The sequence below is a fragment of the Armigeres subalbatus genome, chromosome 1, assembly GCF_024139115.2.
Source record: "Armigeres subalbatus isolate Guangzhou_Male chromosome 1, GZ_Asu_2, whole genome shotgun sequence".
Lineage (NCBI taxonomy): Eukaryota > Metazoa > Arthropoda > Insecta > Diptera > Culicidae > Armigeres > Armigeres subalbatus.
The window spans coordinates 56,777,741-56,798,075 of NC_085139.1; the positions used below are offsets into that span (position 1 = coordinate 56,777,741).

Here is a 20,335-nt window from a genome sequence, read left to right on the forward strand (position 1 = left end):
CCCGTTGAAGCTGTTGAAGACATTGCAATGAAACTGATGTTATGGTGATTCGACAATCTGGACTAAATTTGTGCTCTGTCTTTTTATAATTCAAGGAATGACTTTGCTGAAAGTCCTGATTTCCAAACACCATGATATCGGGATACATGGTTAATAAAGCCTATATCTAGGTTTCTGATTTGTTTTGTTAGATCCCGCGACTTTCCGGGAAGCTGGCTCCCCCCGGGGAAGTGACCACTTTTTGATGTGATCTGAAACACATCTTGCGATGCGTAAAATTTCATGATTTCATGAGACAGAGCCTATTGCGAGGTAACTAAGTGGTGTCAGATTCCATGGCATTCCGGAACTAGTGATGGAAAAACTAGCTTCTCGAACAACCCGAGTAGACGACAATAGCTCAATAATATCAAATGTTGAAAAGATAGCAAAATGAGATATGGACATGATTGATATAAGAGATAAAAGATCAGACGACAATATCAATATTTTGCACTAAAATATCATGAGGATACCAAGATATGTTATTTGTAATAAGTGATCGATATCAAGTGCCATTAGTTTGTTCTTATCCATAGCATATTTTACTATTTAAATGATATTTCGGTGCAAATTTTTGATATTGTCTGTTCTTTTATCTCTTATATCAATCAAGCCCATCATAATTTTTTTTTCATATTCTGTTCATGGCTTCTGCCCGGGAATAGACAGAGCAAAACCAAGAAGGGACAGATTCGGATGGTATTCTCGGTAGGATCCCGTTCCCGGCATGGGCTCAAAAATCAAGGAAAGAAACATTATTTTGCCTAATCTTGTTCGATATCGTGTAGGCTCACTCGACAATTTACGATGCCGCTAGTTGAAATTGAACTTAAAGATGCAATTACGTCTTTGGATTGGATTGGTTTTGGTTTGGATTGACTTGGATCTTTGGATTGGGCGAAGCGCAATATCCTGCCGGGAATGGTGACGTCGCACCGTTGGTGATCGACGCCGGCGTCAAGGCGGTGTGGGTTGACGTGAACCTATTTTATGCATTGATAATTTACCGGAATTTCTCCGGAAGTTCCTGCGGGAATTCCTCCGGAAGTTTCTCCACGATTTCCTCCGGAACTTCCTCCAGAAATTCCAATGGAAGTTCCTACAGGAATTCCTCTGGAAGTTCTTCCGGGAATTCCTCCAGAAGTTCCTCCCGGAAGTTCCTCCGGGAATTCCTCCGGAAGTTTATCCGGGAATTATTCCAGAATTTTATCCAGGAATTCATGCAGAAGTTCCTCCAGACATTCGTCCGGACCTTCCTCCAGGAATTCGTCTGGAAGTTCCTCCAGGAATTCCGCCGGAAGTTCCTCCGGGAATTCCTCCGGAAGTTCCTCCGGGAATTCCTCCGGAAGTTCCTCCGGGAATTCCTCCGGAAGTTCCTCCGGGAATTCCTCCGGAAGTTCCTCCGGGAATTCCTCCGGAAGTTCCTCCGGGAATTCCTCCGGAAGTTCCTCCGGAGATTCCTCCGGAAGTTCCTCCGGGAATTCCTCCGGAAGTTCCTCCGGGAATTCCTCCGGAAGTTCCTCCGAATTCCTCCGAAGTTCCTCCGAATTCCTCCGAAGTTCCTCCGGGAATTCCTCCGGAAGTTCCTCCGAATTCCTCCGAAGTTCCTCCGAATTCCTCCGGAAGTTCCTCCGGGAATTCCTCCGGAAGTTCCTCCGAATTCCTCCGAAGTTCCTCCAAATTCCTCCGGAAGTTCCTCCGGGAATTCCTCCGAAGTTCCTCCGGAATTCCTCCGGAAGTTCCTCCGAATTCCTCCGGAAGTTCCTCCGAATTCCTCCGAAGTTCCTCCGGGAATTCCTCCGAAGTTCCTCCGAATTCCTCCGGAAGTTCCTCCGGGAATTCCTCCGAAGTTCCTCCGAATTCCTCCGAAGTTCCTCCGGGAATTCCTCCGGAAGTTCCTCCGGAATTCCTCCGGGAATTCCTCCGAAGTTCCTCCGAATTCCTCCGAAGTTCCTCCGGGAATTCCTCCGAAGTTCCTCCGGGAATTCCTCCGGAAGTTCCTCCGAATTCCTCCGGAAGTTCCTCCGAATTCCTCCGAAGTTCCTCCGGGAATTCCTCCGGAAGTTCCTCCGGAATTCCTCCGGAAGTTCCTCCGGGAATTCCTCCGGAAGTTCCTCCGGGAATTCCTCCGAAGTTCCTCCGGGAATTCCTCCGAAGTTCCTCCGAATTCCTCCGAAGTTCCTCCGGGAATTCCTCCGAAGTTCCTCCGAATTCCTCCGGAAGTTCCTCCGGGAATTCCTCCGAAGTTCCTCCGAATTCCTCCGAAGTTCCTCCGGGAATTCCTCCGAAGTTCCTCCGAATTCCTCCGAAGTTCCTCCGAATTCCTCCGGAAGTTCCTCCGAATTCCTCCGGAAGTTCCTCCGGGAATTCCTCCGGAAGTTCCTCCGAATTCCTCCGGAAGTTCCTCCGGGAATTCCTCCGAAGTTCCTCCGGGAATTCCTCCGGAAGTTCCTCCGGGAATTCCTCCGGAAGTTCCTCCGGGAATTCCTCCGGAAGTTCCTCCGGGAATTCCTCCGGAAGTTCCTCCGGGAATTCCTCCGGAAGTTCCTCCGAATTCCTCCGGAAGTTCCTCCGGAATTCCTCCGAAGTTCCTCCGGGAATTCCTCCGGAAGTTCCTCCGGGAATTCCTCCGAAGTTCCTCCGAATTCCTCCGGAAGTTCCTCCGAATTCCTCCGAAGTTCCTCCGGAATTCCTCCGGAAGTTCCTCCGAATTCCTCCGGAAGTTCCTCCGGAATTCCTCCGAAGTTAATCCGGGAATTCCTCCGGAAGTTCCTCCGAATTCCTCCGAAGTTCCTCCGGGAATTCCTCCGGAAGTTCCTCCGGGAATTCCTCCGGAAGTTCCTCCGGGAATTCCTCCGGAAGTTCCTCCGGGAATTCCTCCGGAAGTTCCTCCGGGAATTCCTCCGGAAGTTCCTCCAGGAATTCCTCCGGAAGTTCCTCCGGGAATTCCTCCGAAAGTTCCTCCGGGAATTCCTCCGGAAGCTCCTCCGGGAATTCCTCCGGAAGTTCCTCCGGAAGCGCTTCTGGAAGTTCCTCCCGGAATTCCTCTGGAAGTTCCTACTGGAATTTCTCTGGAAGTTCCTACCGGAATTTCTCTGGAAGTTCCTCCCAGATTTCCTCTGGAAGTTCCTCCCGGAATTCCTCTGGAAGTTCCTCCCGGAATTCCTCTGGAAGTTCCTCCCGGAATTCCTCTGGAAGTTCCTCCCGGAATTCCTCTGGAAGTTCCTCCGGGAATTCCTCTGGAAGTTCCTCCGGGAATTCCTCTGGAAGTTCCTCCGGGAATTCCTCTGGAAGTTCCTCCGGGAATTCCTCTGGAAGTTCCTACCGGAATTTCTCTGGAAGTTCCTACCGGAATTTCTCTGGAAGTTCCTCCAAGAATTCCTCTGGAAGTTCCTCCCGGAGTTCCTCTGGAAGTTCCTCCCAGAATTCCTCTGAAAGTTCCTCCCGGAATTCCTCTGGAAGTTACTCCCGGAATTCCTCTGGCAGTTCCTCCCGGAATTCCTCCTCTCTAAAGAGCTCGTATCAAAGACCCAAATACTTGGTATTTTAATGAAACTTTGTTTTTTTTGTTTCGTTTGCTAATCGATTGGTTTTCAGCGAGACATAAAATCGCGGCGATCGATCCATTGTCATCATTAATGAAATTTTCAAAAACAAATCATAACGCCAATCACAATTATCTGTGATCATCTTCTGATGTACCATCTGTGGCCCCTTAATAAAGAACATCAATCGACTCTATACAGCGCTTGACAACACCTGGCTGAAGCATCTTTTCCACCGCTACCCCAACTTCCATTCCTCTTTGGTCAAGAACGTCAATTCGCGTTCAGTCTTTCTAAATGCCTCACGTGGCAATGAGTGGCAGCACCACCTGTTTCTCAATGAGTAACAGCCACTGTGATGTAACTTACTAACGGTCTGAATTATGCACACCGTGTCGTATGTGGAACTCATTTGTAACACAAAAAGCGCAAGAGGTGGAGTCTATTTGCAACATCCTGCGGCTACAATGAAAATTAAAAACACGAAAACCAACTGGGAATCAAACCATTGACCTTCAGATTTGCAACCTTTCACTCTAACTATCACATCATCATTTGTTAATTTGCCTACGAGTGCACCACTTTGTTGTTTATATAACAAAGTTATTTGTAACTTTATTGTACCTCTAAGGGAAAATGCGGGACTGATTAAATTAAAAGTGAGTGCGGCTGAGCACAAAGTTTGTTTGCCACATATCAGAAACATTGTGGCAACTGTAGTGTACCGAACTGTTATTTTATTTGTGCAACTAATCTGTTTTGCTTTTGATACACCAGATATTTAACCCAATCATCCAAGTCATTAAAGAGGCAGATTGCGATATCAGTGAAACGAAAATTTGCTTCTGAAACTGGAACGTGGCTATAATGAGACTTGATGTATTTCCAGAATCTTAAATGCAATTTGTTAGGAACAAGCAGCTTTTTGAAAGATATTGCACGTGCTGCTTGGAGAAAATTCTCCCTGGATTCTAATTCTTTTAAAAAAAATACACAGTTCTAATAATTCAAGTACCTGTCTTTCGCTTCGCTGTATAAATTTTAGCATTTTTAGCTTCATTGAGAGCTTCATCCAAAGAGAAGTTACTATTTCTCGCTCTGGGCTTTCTGAAAAGCTCAGCGAAAATTCCGTCCCCGGCTTTATGGGCTGCAAATGGGCAAGCACCTTCACCAGCCCCACATTGCATCGGCTGGGGGAAAACAAAATTTATGTCACCGAAAATGTTATACGATGTGGTTTGTTATAAAACAACTTCCACACAGCACGGCCATAAATTTATCGATAGTAATAATGGGGTGTTGGCGGCACCGCACACCGTGGTCCTTGCGCCAGTTTTCCGAACTCGGCGGGTGGAGAGCAAACAACTCACAGAAAAACAGATGCATCTACGGCGTTTCCATCGTGTTACTGGTTAGGGGGAAGGTCTTAGATTAGGTTCGAAAGCCAATTTTGGTCGTACTGTCAGATCCTAAATTAACGAGATAAAAAATGTGCCACATAGCGCACAAAGCGTAGTTTGAAATGTTCAAAATCTTATTGAACGAAACACTTAAGAAGGATTTTGAAAGGGCGCACCGAATCGAGAGGCGAAATCCATACTGCAGGAACGTGACAATCGTTTAGTGCGGTTCGAAGCTACCTGCTATTATTGAAATCCTCTGGTAGCATATTTTGAAGAACCGTGCCATAAAATTATGTTTCCAATGTGAGATTGTCCAGCTAGCTTCGAATAATGGGAGAAAGCTTGATGCGTTGAAAATAAGCCAATCAAGCTCACTTGGTCACCAGAACAATGCCACACTACTCTTCGCACTCCGGTAGCATTGTTTCCGTTCTTAGCCTCGTTTCATATAACTATACTCAATGCGTTCATAATGGAGCCAAGTGGCTCTTAATAATCTCTTTTTTTCCTGAAACATGTTTTTGTCGAAAATAGGTTCCCCCGAGGCGTCATTTCGGTCTTCTCTCCCGTTTCCTTGGTCCCGTAGTTGATTTGTTTCCTTTGTTGTCGTTGTTGTTGCGCAGCTCTTCATTCACTCCTCCTAATGTGTCTCGCCATTATCGTATTATGCCGTCGTCAATGGCACTTTTCTTGTTTCATTCTCCGCCGCGCCCCAGCCGCCCATGGTCGGTCATGGCTCAACCGAGCATTTGGCTCATAAATTCTCGTACTGCTGTTCCAGCAAACTACTGTTGCATCGATGCGATGGTATGCTCCGTGCCGGCTGCATAAAATGTACCATTTTACCACTTTCCTTCCACATAAACAGAGGGTTTTGTCTCAATCCTCCTTGCCGACTCCCGACCGGTGCTGCCGCTTATGTCTGGAGCGGTGCTACTTCGTTCGGCAACATATTTCCTAGTGGTTTCTATAGGTGGTAGCGGGGGCGATCGGGAGGAAACGGAAAGTGTCATAAAATTTTGCATTTCACACAAGTCCCATTTCCGGGATTTTGTCGTGTTTCGTCTCTTCGCCTTTCCACGGTGTCATAACTTTGGCAGGAGCCATCCATTGCTGCACAGTTTCAGCCGGGGTACGGGACACGATGCTTTTCTGGAACTTTTTCTCGCCTGCACTCATTTCTGGCATGTGATGAGTTTTTCACCTCCCCCAGAAAATGTCCCTCTTTTGTTCCTAAAAAAGGAAAATGATTACCATTAAATTGACGACGGGTAATTTGCGAATCCCTTGAGTGCTTTCACTCACTTCTCCGTAATGTTCCATTTGATGTTTACTGTCATCGTTATTGAAGCTTACTTAAGCAAAAGTAACATGCTGTCTGTTTATTAATTGACTGTCAAGTGTGACGGTGAAGGCTTCATGCGGAAACAGAAGCTGATTTTTTGGTTGGCACAGGAGACTAAAATGTTGTGGCCTGGTACCACGCCTCACTGTTTTCGGCCTAGTCGGTTCATTTTCGTATACAATACACTTCGTCTCTCATATTGAAATGTGCAATAAATGAAAGTATCTACAAAATTATATGAAATAATTTAAAGTTCCACCAGTGCATTGATTGGAATATGTCGTTTTAGTTCAATTCGGATGATTTTGAAAATGCTCGATACGCCTTCTTGTAGCTCCCGGATCGGAAGCGAACACCATCTCTGCAGGGTTGCTGACCGGCATTTTTGCAACATGCCCTGCCCTCGTACCTTTCCAGCTTTAGCTATCTTCTGGATACTGTATTCGCCGTAGAGTTGGGCGAGCTCGTGGTTTATCATTCCCCGCCACATACCGTCCTCTTGCAATCCGCCAAAGACGATCCTAAGCACCTGTCTCTCGAATACTCCTAGTGCTTGCAAGTCCTCCTCAAGCATGGTCAAAGTATCATGTCCATAGACATTTGGTGCGGATGTGAATCTTTTATGACCGCAGTTTCTTCCAGATCCCGTAGTAGGCCCGATTTTCACAGATGATGTGCCTTCGTATTTCACGACTAACATTATCATCAGCCGTTAGCAAGAATTTATCGACCACCTCGAAAGTATCCCCGTCTATCGTAACACTTCTTCCCAGGCGCGCCCTGTCGCGCTCAGTTCCGCCCACTAGCAAGTACTTCGTCTTCGATGCATTCACCACAAGTCCAACTTTTGTTTCTTCACGTTTTAGGCGAGTGTACTATGGTGTACTGTCCTGTCATCTTTTCAAATATCCGGCACGAAAGACCACCACCTGTCTTAGTCCCCGGCTGGATTTGAACAAACAGGAGTGTTCGCCCGAAATCGTTACAAAGTTTTGCACACCATCCACCGTTGCTGTGATCAATCTCGTAAGCTTCATGGGAAGCTGTTCCCGTCCATAATTTCCCATACTGACGGAATCTGGAATAGTGACGTATATGCCATTTCCCAAAAATAGTGTTAACGAGTAATACTCATTGAACTCTTCAACAGAAAATTGGAAAACATGCATGTTGTAATTTGGCGCATACGTCACTTTTACAGATTACGGCAGCATAACGCGCTCTATACTTTCGTATGCCGCCTTTAAATCAATAAACGGATGGTGCGTTGGGACCTGGAATTCAGGGCAGTTTCGAAGGATTTGCCGTACAGTAGATCCGGTCCGTTGTCGAAGCCGGCTTGATAACTTTCCATGAACTCATTCACTATTGGTGACAGTTCTCACATTCCAACTTGTCGCTTTTCTTGTAGATGGCGCATATGATCTTTTCCTTCCACTCCTGCTGTTATGTTCACCAGATTATGACTATCAGGCTGTGCAGACTACAGGTCAGCTTTTCCGGGAGTTTAGCTCCGACACCATCCTTACCAGCTGCTCTATCGTGCTTGAACTGTTGGATGGTATCCTTAACTTCTCTCAAGGGGAGGGGAGACTGGTTGATTTCCATCGTCCGCTGAACTGACGTAATCGTCTCTTCCACCGCGCTCTGCCTCGACCTTCACTGCCTTTTGGGTCATATATAGGTGTTCCTTTTAGATGACCATGCCTGCCTTTTAGGTGACCCTCAGCGCCATTTGGGTGTTTCTCGAAGTGCTGCTTCAACCTTTCGATCACCACACGTTCGCCCGTCGAGATGCTCCCATCCTTATCCCTGCACATCACGGCTCACGGAATGGAGCCTTTGCGAGATGTATTGAGCTTCTGATAGGTTGTAACCTACGTATTTACTACAGCCGGCCTCGAAAGGGTTAATATGCAACTCTGAATGTCTACCACATGAAATGGAAGTATAGAGACCCTACCATATGTAATCCACTACACTTACAACACATACAACAGAACACATCTTCATCACAGAGACAGAAAGCCGATATCGAAAGAGTCAAGAATCTCTATCATCCGATCTCGCTTCATATCTAACATCAGCTTTCACACATCTACGGCAATTGCAAACCAGTGTGTAGATCCTTATACAGGTAGCTCCACAATGCACGCTCTCACAGCATCCCATCTCTTAATCCATTCGAGCATGGTAGATGTTATCGCCACTCTCCAACTGGAATACGAAGCACCAAAACTAACTCTGCCGAACTGATGAGTTTGTTAGAGATGATCAGTAGTCAGTTAACAGCCAAGCAGGCAACCCAGTCATTGTATAGCCTGACTGACCGAGCAAACGGAGATAGTTGTGCAGTGCCCAACAAAGTAGAACTTGTGATTTGTTGATTTGTTCTATAGGTAATACGGTGACCTGTTATTAGAACAAAACCTAAAAAGAAATGAATTTCTTAACAGATTTGCTCAAGAATGATGAGAATAGTGCGTGCATAGATGTGGAGGGTTTGGAAATAGTGCTGTGGAAATAATGATGGAGTAGATGCATTGCAATGAGATCGGTAAGCGGTGTGATTGATCATGGATTCTATGTGGAATGTGACATAAAGTGCTTCCCATTGTACGATGATTTAGGCCTTTCGTTCCTACCACAATTGCTGTCGGGTCCATAAGGAGCCCGCGGCGCGAGGATCATGCGGCCAGCGATGGGAGGGCCGACATGTCGTCGGTGGATAATTCTGCGTCTGTCCAAGCGGGCCCGCTAAAACCAACCGCCGTGGGATACACCTATATACTTACGCTCACACAACACTAGGAATAAGTATCTAACCAGTAACGTAAGTAATAAAACCTTCTACTAATTATTTGAATGTGAAATTTATACTTTTATTTTGTTCATGGAATGACTTCGCGTACTTCTTCTAAAATTGGTTCCACTGTTTCGAACCAGGTTGTTGGTTGGTAAGGTAGACAAACATGCTAGTGACAATGCTACCGTGGCTTTCTTCAACCATTCTTTGTCTCCGTCTCATGCGGCCTCCCCTCCCAAGGGGGTGGTGACAAGGTCTTGCGTGTTTCTTGATGACTGCTCATCTCCATATTTTTCGTGACCAAGCAAAAGCAGCAGCATTCTGATCCTTGCTCTTATGTCGATTTTGGTTCCACCGTCCGACAATAACTGGCTGCCAAGATATTTAATGTTTTCCACCTTCTCCACTGCTTGCCCGGCTACCGTAAAGTTGGAGGGGTTGTCCAACGATTTGGTCTTGTTGATGTTGATGGTAAGACGCGCCGTAGAGGAGCGTTTGGTCAGGTCGTTCAGCATACTCTGCATATCAGAGTGCCGTTGCGCTAGTAAAGCTATATCATCAGCCAAATCGAAGTCGTTTAGATGATCCATAGTAATAGGCTACCAGAGCAGCCCACCGTTTAGTACATGATCAATCGCACCCACCATGATCTCGTCGATTACGATGAGAAACAGTAGCGGAGATAGAAAACATCTTTGTCTCACCCCAGCAACTACCCGGAGGGGGTCAGACAAAGCTCCGTTATGCAGAACTCTGCACGTAAAAGCTTCGTACTGCGCTTTGATGAGGCCGACGATTTTTTCCGGTACTCCCTTGCATCCAAGGGCGCCCAAAGATTTTCGTGGTTCACATGATCGAAAGCTTTTTCGTACTCAATGAATACCATATAAGATAGAGACAGGAATTCGTTGACTTGCTCCAAGACAAGCGGTCCACACATGATCTTCCGGGTGGAGTTCTGACTGCTGCCGACGATAAACGCTTCAATAGAACCGTATCGAATGAACATATAAAATTTAATCAGATAAGATATACTTATGGTTCACATAGGAAAGCTTTGACACAATGCACATTAAAACTACTTACTACGAAGATGAATTTGAGAAAGTCAAAGTTAACGAACCCAAACGACCTAAAGACCTAAAAGACCCAAACAGATCTTAAGGATCTAAAGCCAGCGTATCGTACTGAATGTCAGTTGTTAGGCAAGAATGGGTCTATTAGACCTTTTGAAATATAATTTCATTACACAAGGTTGTATAATATTGTATAACAGTTTGTTGTTTTTTCGATAAAATTTGTAAATGTCATAAGAAAAGCAAATGTATAAGAAATATCCCAACTTCCCGGACAATACAATGGCATCACTCAATAAAGACACAACTAAAAACAAAATTTTATTTTATTTTGTATATGGGCACAAATCATAATACATATTTCGGAATATTCCGAAATACAGGAATTTCTTCGGGTTCTCCTCTATGTATTTTTTCAAAATTTACTCTAGGAATTTAACCAGAAAGTTTTCTGGTAATTACTTCAGAGATAAATTCAGAAAATTCTTTGGAGATTTCCCAAGAAATTCTTTTGAAAATTCAAAGAAAATTTCTAAAATTTCTTTCGATAATCCTTTACAAATTCTTTTAAAAATTTCTTCACAGACTCTTTGGAAATTCCGTCCGAAAAACCTTTTAAACTCATTTAAACATTTCTCGCTTCACTTTCCAAAAGGACCTAAGTAACATTTTTTTCATGAATTAATTTGAGTACTGCAGTCAAAAGCTTTCATGTTGTTCTGTTGATTATGCTATTCGAATTAATGCATGTGAAAACGTTACTTAGGTCCTTTTGAAAAGTTAAGCGAGATTTCTTCGGAAATCAGGGAGATCGAAGTAGACAACGCGTGTGAATGATTGCAACATAATTTCGTTGCCACAAATTTTCATCTGTTTCTGTATATGACAAAATATTTCAGTGGAATTTATTCAAATACATCAGTACATACTGCCTGGCACCAGCTGTCAAGGTGTAATGGCTACCGAACAATTGTCCAGCAAACATTAGTAAAAGAAAATTAAGAGACTTCAAATTTATTCCCCATCAAACATGTAAATATTGATTCGATCCGCAGTGCATTTTAAGGTCACTCCTCACGGAATCCAATTTTCAAATTGCTCGCATTTTCGGGGGCCACTCGATAGGGAGGCGGGGCACAACTGTCATTTTTGTTGATTTAGCTTTGCTGCGTCGTGAAATGCATGCGTGAAAAGCATGCGTGAAATCATAAAAATGACAGTTGTGCGTCAAAAGGCGAGTACTTTGAAACTTGGATTCCGTAAGGAGTGACCTTAACAAATCTCGATACATTGCAATTAACATGTGTGTTTCGAATACTAAACATCAAAAGCCATCCGCAGATTTTCTATAAGGATGGGAAATTCATTGAATGCTTCCACAAGATGGCACCCATGCGGCGAGATCCGATTCAAGAACTCAAATTTCCGTAATCTGAACGCTTCTAATATCTGTATAGGTAGCCCAATATGTTAACTCAAAATTGTGATCTGAATCAACTTGACTGCAGTAGCCAGGACAATAACAGCTGCCAGAAGCTGATAACCTCACAGGAAATTTCGTAGCTGCCACGTGGTTCCCACGTTTTCATATTGGAAGCAAAGGAGAGTCAGAAGTGCAAAGTTTTAGGAAATTATGTTATCTCTTCGGATATCTCTGGTGTTTGCTGTTCAAAATTGGAGCTCTTTTGGACAAACTAAATTGGTTAGCACCTTCCAGTTCTTTACTTTTCTTTCTCTCATTGCTTCACCGAACTATAAAAACTCAAAGATGCAGCCCAATCAGGTTGTACGTTAAGGTGGCGTAGGACTACGTAGTTATACGAAATGGATGCTATTTGCCATAATAATTTGTGTCTCTTTATTAACATTGAGCAAACTGCTCGGAGGTCAACTGAATCAAGAAGGCGAATAGTTGCTCCCAGTTGGATAGACATTGAGACTCTAACCATGGAATTAACATGACTCATCGGCCGCATCACCGCTGAAGCCACTCAGCTTTCAGTGGAGGATATCTCAATCCTAGAAGACACCATCCTCAAAAATGTCCGAAATAAAGGTGAAATAAGCAGAATCAGAAGTGGCATGAAACCAAACGCAAATATATTTATTTCCATCTCCGCTGCATAAAATCTTGTTCACCCGCTCTTCGCGGAATCCCGATCAAAAAGGCTCGCGTGCGCCGGAAAGCAGCTTTCTTGTATTCAATAAATTAGACCCGTAAGCCCCGCCCCTTTGTGATCTGATAAATATAATGTGCACTCATAACGATTAATGAAGGGGCGGGGCTAATGGAATTACTTCATTAGATATAAGAAAGCTGATTTCCAGCGTGCGCGAGTCATTTTTACAGGGATTCCGCAGACAACGGAACCAAATTCTGAATTTGGTTATGAGCTGTTGGTTATCTAAGATGCGTATTGTTGTGAAGAATAACAACAGAAATTTGACTCAAGACGAAGTTTCTTCATATTACAAAACATTATCTCTTGGCTTCTGTCTGTCCGAGCGACGTTCACCGATGAGTGGTTGCTGTAGATAGTTTCCACTGAGGTTGCGTCTTCATTGATTTTATACAAAAGCCACCATTTTATACAAAAGAAGGTTGATCCGACTATCCGAAATAAACTTTCTTCAAAGTGCAAAACTCAATCGTAAATAGCGAATTTGATAGCGCGTCGGAGGGAGATGATGCAGTAAATTTGAATGGATGGGATCACTAACAGCAACCAAGCTACCACGCCAAACCCGATGCAACCGAAACAATCCATTTTCGCAATTGACTCTTTCTTTCCATAAAATGTTGGTCCTGAGAAGAAATATTTTTCATTTCCCAATGCGACTTTCCAATAGCTAACTGCATCCAAACGCTTGCCGGCGCGTTGAAACTGTCCGACCGCCATTTGATGATTTTTCGCTAAGCCTCCAAAATTTGGAATAAATTTTCCGCATTGCCACTGCCACCCACGCTTTTGTGCTGCTGTGTCCGCTCCGCTGCATCGAATGTCGAACCGCTATTTGTGGAATTCCGATCAAAATGGCTCGCGCGCGCCGAACAGCAGCTTTCTTGTATGTAATAAATTAAACCCGTTAGCCCCGCCCCTTTGTGATCTGATATGGGTGTAAATATAATGTGCACTCATAACGATTGATGAAGTGGCGGGGCTAATGGAATCATTAGATATAAGAAAGCTGCTTTTCGGTGGGCGAGCCACTGGATGCAATCACTAACAGAAAACAAGCTTCCACGCCAAACGCCGATGCCACCGAAACAGTGCATTTTCGCAATTAAACCTATCTGTTCAGAAAATGCTAGTCCTGAGAAGAACCAATTTTCTTTCCCCAATGCGCTTTCCCAATAATGTAATAAAAGCATCGCCACTGGCGGCACGGGATCGCAACAGTGCTATTTTTGTAGTCAACCCTTTCTTCATATAAAATGCTGGTACGTTGAGGTTGAATGATCTGCAGCAACACACCGAAGACCGCCACCAATGCACAGTGGGAAAAAAGGGACCAAAAATGGCACCTATTTAAAGGCCGCTACAGTAGAGCCCTGCAATATACCTTATAAAATGTAAAAAAATGCGTAGAATCTCGTAGTGGAATTTTGGTTTTGCGCAGACATCAGAAAGTGCCCGTTTTGCCCGATTTTACCCATTTTTCCGATAGAAAAATCAAATAATCAACTAGTTATCTCACTATATGTCTCAGAAATGAACAAAATTGCACAAGGATGCTGTGAAGATGCATGGGAAGTCAAACAGATGTGGTTTAAATTTCGATTGTTGTCCATTTTGCCCGATTTGCCCTATGGTAATGCAGAAACTAAATATTTTCAGCATTTTTATATCAATGTGAATTAAAATAAATATAACTTAAACATAAACATTACCATACTGTTGAAATATTAGTAAATTGGATAAAAAGCCTCTAAATAAATAACAGTGGACCATTTTGCCCCGATTACCCCATGTGTTGGAGAAAAAAATCTATGTAAAATAGATATTCGATCTCTCCTCTTTTCTCCCTGAAGTAGTTACACTCGCATTTTTTTAGTATTTTGATTAGGGTGACTAAATTAAAAAAATAGGGTGGTCCAGAAAATCGACGATTTTTAAAAATCCCCTTCTTTAAAGAATTTACAACTTTTGTACTACTTAACCAATTAATTATGAAGTGAAAGCTGAAGAATGGTACTTTCTATGAACTACGGAACCCCAAAATGAATTATCGGGAATTTTTCCTATTTTGGTTTGAATTGAATTGCCTTGGTTTTGTATAACACTCCTAATGTAAAATCCCTATTAAAGTAATCATCATTCAAATGGTGTAGACAATTAAATACATAAAGAATGTAAAAGCATAAAAATCAATATGTAAGCATTTTGGAATTCGTGTTCATTTAAAGATCCCATTTTATGGTTTTATTCGACATAATGTGTATGATAAAATATATAAATATAAATATGGTGCTCTCAAAGCACACAGCAAAAAAAAAACGCGATTTTTTTTTAAACGCTTTTAGAATTATGTGAAATACGTAAGTCGATTCCAATTATTCACCATTTTACCATAGAACCCCTTTATGAGAAGCTCAATTAATAGAGAGATATCACCAAAAAGCCAAAATATCTAATAAAGATATAGGGGAAGTGCACCGGTTTTGGCCAACTTAGTGCCTATTTTGGCCAACCCTGAAAAATACATATTTTTCCAAGATAATCGATCAGTTAGAAACAGCGTTGAATCGTGAGGGATATATCTCTTGTTGGAACTAATAAAACCCTCCCGAATTGCTTTATTTTTGGAGTTATTCGCAAAATTGGCCAAATTAGGAACATGGCCAAAACCAGTACAGTTCCCCTATCGACAATAGTAGTTTGTGCAACAAGTTGCAAAAAGATGATTTTTTCAGCACGAGTTGTACGTTTATCCAACGAGGCTTGCCGAGTTGGATAAATACTACGAGTGCTGAAAAAATCGAGTTTTGCAATGAGTTGCACACGCTATTTTTTGCAATGACGAAAAATGGACTTGAATTTGATAAATTTGTACCAAAATTGTACAGTCTAATTACTCCACATGATCATTCTTGCCAATAAATTATGTTGCTGCAGAAAACAATCAGATCCCATGTTACCGTGCCACATTGCATAGTCCGATAAGCCGTGAAGCGATAGATGTACTTGCCTATAGACATTTTTGATGTCATGCTCATCAAACTATTTCATGTATTACGCGACGCAAAGAATACACTATTTGAACACTTACCCAAGCTCATTCAGCAAAATGTAGTCATGTGACTAGTGTTCTGATGTTGGTTTTTCAATAAAGCACCCAAATGAGTGTTATAATGAATATTATGCAACCCATTTGAGTTGCATAATGTTCATTAAAGCACCCATTTCGTTGGTATGGAAAAGTAGGCCGTTGTATCACTCAAAGACGAACTGTAAACCAGATATTATGATCAGGAATTGTAAAAAAAATGTTTAATAATCGAAATACCTATTTCAGTCGAATATGATGTTATACAGTAACTAAAACAGATAATGTTTTTTTTTATTAGGTAACACAAGCTGATTTTTTTTTACAAGATGAGCTCGGTTGTCTAGTGGCTACCGCTTCTGCCTTATAAGCAGGAGGTCGTGGGTTCAATTCCAGGCTCGTCCCTTTCCTACTTTGTATTTCTATCTTAGTTCTTTCTGTGTTTCACGTTCTACCAAAACGATTCCTACTGTTATAACCTTCCACACAATCCCAAAACCTTCCGTGGCACCTATGAGAGGTCGTAGAGTTCTCTGCATCTTTCTTAAGTAGGTGTCCAACTAACCATCCTTCCCCTTCCTCAGCATTCGCAAGGACGTGGCCAGGACAGATCTCGACTATTGGAGAGTACATTGCTTCCATCTAAGAGATAGTGATTAGTCCCAAATCAATATCTGTGGTAACGGATGAAAATGATGCTACTCTCATACAATAGTCTTGGCTTGTACCACCTACGAATTTGTGCGAATTGCTCAATGCTAATGCTAATGCTAATGCTAACACAAGCTGATTTTTTACGCTGTGGTTCTGTTTAAAACAATGAGTTTTTCTCAAATTACTTTCTTATGCAAAGCGAAACCCAAGTAAATCAGAATTCAATAATTGGGTTGGTTGGTGCAACTTTTAATAAAAAATTGTTTATCGTATTTTTTTTAAATTTGTAAGTTTGTAGTGAAATACATTAAGATAAATTTATAAATATAATTTATAGATAAATAAAGCATTTTAAAACTAATGAATGCCAAGGCGATACTAATTTTTAAAAGGATAACAAATTGAGCAAATAATATTGAATGTTTGAATGGCGAAATTTCATATTGTTTTGTATAATTTAGTATCAGAAACATTTCTGATTTTGCACGAGAAAATGACTTGCAAATTACTCATTTTGTCGATATAATAACAAAATAGAATCTCACTAACTGAATTTCTAGAAATGTGAAATACATATCAACCAATAATAAAACGTGTTTTGTTTGCATTTTATGTTTTTTTTTTCTTTGAAAGTCGTTCCAGATTATAAGACAATTGTGATCAAAATGTACTGAAACCAATAAACCATACTCAATTCAATTTCTTATTGAACATTATTTTTATGTTATTCATAGGTATTAACAAAAACTATAATCGAAGGAAAGCGTACATTAAAGTTCTCAAAAATGTCAATGTTTTTATTACATATTACATTATGTTCGATAAAAGGAGGTAAATTAGATCATTCAGTAAAGTATTTTACAATATTGTCTTTTTGACGATAGTCTTCTACAAGTTTAGTTTCTTATAAAGTGATAATGTGGTAAAATGGTGAATAATTGGAATCCATTTAATTCTAAAACAGTTTTACTAAAAAATGTTTCATACTCGGCATCATCGAGAGCTATTTATATTTTTTAACCTACCATACATATTATGCCGGACAGAATGGGATCTATAAATGAACACGACTTCTAAAATGCTTACAAATATGATTTACAATCTTTACATTCTTTATATATTTGGTTGTCTACTCTATTTGAATGATGGAAATGAGGGATTCTACATTAATAGTATTTTAATTATTTAACCTAAACGCAGTACACATGAATTTATTTCAAAAATAATTCATATTAAATAAAACCACGGCAATTCAATTCAAATCCCAAGTATCATTTTGAGTTTTATCATACTCTATTAGAAGTCTTGGAGAGCAAATTTTCATAGCTAGCAACAAAACTAAAAACTACATGAAAACCTCTTGAGAACCGCTACAAGAGTAATTTATGACCAAGTGGACCACTCTTGAGAACATCTTCAAAGCAAATTCCAAGCTGATAATAAAACTGCCATAAATCCGCTGTCAAAAAAAGGAATTTCTTTTTCTAGGATCTGTTTATTATTGTTTCGTAGAAAAAGGGAAAGCATCGAAATGGAACAACGGAGGAAATAATAACAAACATTCATGGGCATAATTGGAAATCATAGGAAAACTGTATGCCTCGGAATTCGTTCGCGTGCATCAAATTTTGTGCGAGTTCGAATTTCTGGTAGAGCCAGGTAAGAAAATCAATTTGTTCGAGCGCGCCGACGATATATTGTGGTTTACGACAATCATATTCAGTACGATCGTTAGCAATATCGATCGATATGCTTTATTTTTTACAAATTAATTCCGATTCGACTCGAAATATTTCCAGAGCTCCTATATTTGAAAAATATTTTGGAAAGCATCACTACTTAAATATGATAGTGATTTCCATAAAAGAATTCTTGCCAGTTTGAAAATTATTTTATTTAATCGTCATAGCTGCTTCTTCACTATGGGTACTTTTCGTTTCAACTGACGGCCAAAATTAGTTGCTGCATATCTGTCAAAATAAAAAAATCATTTGAAATAAATCGAAACACGGAGATCAAGACTACGAAATGTTTGAGTTTGATTTCCTTTTTTTTTAATTTTAATCTTGCAATTAGTAACTGTGAAAGTGTGTAATGGCTATATCTCGACGAGGCGACCATATCACAGTTGTGGAATGAAATTCCAGTAAAAGAAGAAATATAGCATGTATTCATGTTTTGAACTTATTTCACTACATTTACAAACTTTGTCATTCTCATGATTTTATATTATTTAGTCCATTAATTAACTATTAACTATTAATAGAACTACTTTATGATAATAAAGGAACAGACAACCTTTAACATTATTTTAATTAATGCTATTATTTCATTAGCAGCAGTAAAACATTTATAATCATGGTAGTCAATTCGCACTAATAATGTCTTTAATTCACGATACTTTTCATAGATAGTTTTCATCGTTCATGCCATTTTGTTTTTCCAGACGTACAGTTACATCTTCCATTATATATTAGAAAAGTTATGTTATGGTCCATTCTGAAGGAATAGATTTTAATGTTTTCACACAACAAACTTTTTGTTTGTTATAATGTTTCTGCATTTATCTGCATTTAATATTATACATTTATCCAAAATAATGGAAACAGGATACAGAAACATAGACATTCTTAATTGTGCATTCGAATTAAAAATGATTACGTTTCTGTTTCCATTATTTTGGATACATTTAGAAGAAACATTATGACAAAGAAAATGTGTTTTAGCCATTTGTTCTGCTATAGTTCATGGCTTTAAAAACAAACATTATGTTCTTGTGCAATACCGTTATGAATCTATTGAAAACCCTGAAGCTTTATTGACGTTATGCGTAAGACAAGACTATGACCAAAATATTTGGCATTGTGACAGTCTCCCAACGTAGTTTTATGAGAATATTCAGGATAATAATTAGACCACTAATAAGGTTATGAGGCATTTGACATTTGTGGTTTTATTAAGCGGATTATTATGGTTTTGAAGACAGCTATAAGCGCACCAAAAAAGATTATCCTATGGCATTAAACAAGGCTGTGATAAATCCGTTAAAAAACTTCAATAAAGCCACGAAGCTTTGTTACTTGGGAACCCACTATCCGATTAGAAATTTTTGGGAAAATCTATTATTTTCGAAAAACATTTGACTATTTTCTATTAGAATGGCCAATGTCGAGATATGGTTGTATCATTTTTGAAATTAAAACTAATAATACACAAGGAGTCGCTGCAGATCATTGCAGTAGAAATCAACGAAAACAAATTGTTTTGTGATATTTTCCCTAATAATTGATATAGATTTTGAGGTTCCGTACTTCATTGAAATTACCATTCTTCAGCTTTCACTTCATAATCAATTGGTTAAGTAGTTCAAAGTTGTGATTTTTTTTAAGGAAGGAGATTTTTTTAAATCGTATATTTTTTTGACCACCCTATTTTAAATTTAGTCACCCTAATTGAAATAATAAATAATGCGAGTGTAACTACTTGCAGGAAAAAACGATTAATTAGAATATTTTAAAAATTGAAGAGATCGTATATCTGTTTCACATAGAGTTTTTTCCTACAACACATGGGGTAATCGGGGCAAAATGGTCCACTGTTATTTACTTGACAGCTTTTTATCCAATTTACTAATATTTCAACAGTATGGTAATGTTTATGTTCAAGTCATATTTATTTTAATTCACATTGATATAAAAATGCTGAAAATATTTAGTTTCTGCATTAACATAGGGCAAATCGGGCAAAATGGTCAACAATCGAAATTTAAACCACATCTGTTTGACTTCCCATGCATCTTCACAGCATCCTTGTGCAATTTTGTTCATTTCTGAGACATATACTGAGATAACTAGTTGATTATTTGATTTTCTATCGAAAAAATGGGTAAAATCGGGCAAAACGGGCACTTCCTGATGTCTGCGCAAAACCAAAATTCCACTACGAGATTCTACGCATTTTTTTACATTTTATAAGGTATATTGCAGGGCTCTACTGTAGCGGCCTTTAAATAGGTGCCATTTTGGGTCCCTTTTTCCCCACTGTGCAATGCGATGGATTTCCGTTGAAAATGTTACCAGCGCCTCCGTGATGCTGTGTCCGCTCCGCTGCAATCGCTTTGATGTGTCCGTTCTGCGCGAAATCTTGTTCAAACTGAGGATTTGATCCCGCAAGTGATTGATTTTTGATGTCTGTGC

General features: G+C 40.4%; 1 protein-coding gene and 1 long non-coding RNA gene across 2 annotated transcripts in view; both read left to right on the plus strand.

Annotated features, from left to right (window-relative positions):
* Nucleotides 1-20,335, plus strand: part of LOC134225837 (uncharacterized) — a 738,557-nt gene that overhangs the window by 427,005 nt on the left and 291,217 nt on the right. The gene's annotated exons all lie outside the window — the stretch shown is intronic.
* LOC134201876 (uncharacterized) lies at nt 8,209-9,321 on the plus strand. Its single transcript, XR_009978352.1, has 3 exons — nt 8,209-8,734; nt 8,792-8,892; nt 8,966-9,321. It is a non-coding gene; the product is annotated as an uncharacterized LOC134201876 (long non-coding RNA).